Genomic DNA, 2413 nt, shown 5'->3' on the forward strand with positions numbered 1-2413 from the left:
GCTACCCACACTCCCACTTGGTCTACGGACTGAGCTGCAGCCAGCCGTGGAAGAAGTATTTTTAAGTACTTAAACTCTTTTAGTACTTATAGTCTTTCACAGGTAAACGTCCCACACTGAACATGTTCCTTGAGTCAAAGTATCACAGTAAAGTATCATCAGGAAAATTAACTTAAAGTAATAAAAGTAAATGTACTCAATGTAGAAAGATCCTCACATCTTAGAAACTGGAGACAATCACCTAGGTGTTTAATGGTCTAATCATTTCAGCTGGACTCGTATGCCGTTATAATGTTGGCCAGTTTAATTTATATTAAAACTGTTATTGTTTCAGGAAATGTTATAAACTACATGTGTTATGTGTGCAAAGATCTAAATGTGAAAGGTAACTAAAGCTGTCAGATAAATGTAGTGGAGTAAAAAGTACAAGATGTCTCTCTGAGATGTAGAAGTAGAAAGTGGCGTGAAAAGAAAAGACTTGGTTACGTTCCACCACTGGCTCCAGGTGAAGGTCCTGCATTCAAAATCTTACTTAAGTAAAAGAAACGTGTGAGCATCAAAATAAAAGTAAAATAATGGCGTTTTTCATACGTCTGTGTAGTAAATGACTGGATCATAATTATTGATTGATTGATTGATTAATGTGCATCGCTTTAATGTTGCAGCCGGTAAAGGTGGAGGTAATTTTAGTGACTTTATCTACCGCTGGGTAGATTAACCTTTGATATTTTTCATTTAACGTTATTAATATGCTGCACATTTATCACATATTGGTGTATTTTTTGTTCAAATGTTTTTTAAAGATTCGTATACTTTTTTCTTTTTGCGTGATGAAACATAAACAACGTTATGTTCATGTTTCCTACTGTGACAAGTCAAAATGTCTGCTGTGAAAACCAGAGCGTAGATCACCGAATACATGAAGTACAATGGGATGATCTTCTGCTGGAGGACTCACCTGTGTTCAGATGTATTTGGTGATGGCGCCATCTAGTGTTGAGGAGAGAGGAGGTGTCCACTGAAGCACGTTGTCTGCCTCAATCAATCCATCAATCAATCCATCAATCAATCAATCCATCAATCCATCAATCAATCAATCCATCAATCCATCAACATTGATTCATACAGCACTTTACAGCAACCAGCAGGTATGCAAAGTGCTTCACATCAGAGCACAGTACACAGTACTTTACTTTAGTATTTCCATTTCTTAATATTTTGTTATTCTACTCCACTACAAGTCAGAAGGATACATTGCACTTTGTAAATTTACATTTACTCACTTCATTTCTTTAACAGCTTTAGTTAGTCTGTTAGGATGTTCAACACCCTCCCCCCCTCCCTCCCTAAACTCTGGACTCTTTTGTACGATATCCTACGAACCCTTTCCGTTCATAAGAATGCGTTGAAAGTAGGCCTAGTGTGATTTTACACTTTTAAAAACTTCGTGAACAGGAAGAGATTTGAAAAGTCTGGAGTCTGTAAATAAGATTTGGCCTTTTATTATGTAGCATTTATTAAATTCAATTCAATTCAATTGTATTCACAGTTATCTCAAGACACTAAAGATTAAGTCTAGACCACACTCTGATACCCTGTTCTGTACAAGGACCCAACATTTCCAGTGATTCCCCCCAGAGCAAGCATTTAGTGCAACAGTGTTGAGGAAAAACTCCTTTTAGGAGGAAACCTGGGACAGACCCCGGTTCCCCGTAGGCGGTGTCTGACGGGGCCGGTTGGGGGTGTGATGAATAGTGGCAATTATAGTCACAATAAAGATAGTGTAACAATGACTATAAATAGTAGTTTGTAGTAGTTCATGGCACAGCAGAGCCCTGCAGGGTGCCACAGGACGCCGCATGGCTCAGTGGTAGATGCCAATTGGAAGGTCGGTGGTTCGATCCCTGGCCCTCAGGTCCCATGTCAAAGTAACCTTGGGCAAGACCCTGAACCCTGAGTTGCCCCCCCATGCTTGGAGTTGGAGTGTAATTGCGTGTGAGTGTAGCCTGGGCCACAGTGTCTGAATGGTGAATGGTTCCTGTACTATGTAAAGGCGCTTTGAGTAGTTGTAGAGACTAGAAAGCGCTTTATATAAAACAGTGTATTACAGCATAGGGCAGTAGAGAAACTTCCTTCTCTGCATTGATGTAAATAGGCAACATGGCAGCTGTCATCATGGCCTTAAATCACCGGGCAGACAGGGAAATATTAACTGTAAGAAGCCCTGAACTAAACAATGAAGGACTTGTGAGATTTGTTCTTCCTGTGTGTTTCTCAAAGACCAGTTTAGTGAACAAAGAGTGCAGGTGTGAGATTTGCTGCCACTTTAACCCAGAAGGCATAACACCTGTTTTTTCATGCACATATTCCCCATGGAGCATCCTGAACACTTTGACATGCAGATGCTCCCCCC

The sequence above is a fragment of the Etheostoma spectabile genome, chromosome 5, assembly GCF_008692095.1.
Source record: "Etheostoma spectabile isolate EspeVRDwgs_2016 chromosome 5, UIUC_Espe_1.0, whole genome shotgun sequence".
NCBI classification, from domain to species: Eukaryota; Metazoa; Chordata; class Actinopteri; order Perciformes; family Percidae; genus Etheostoma; species Etheostoma spectabile.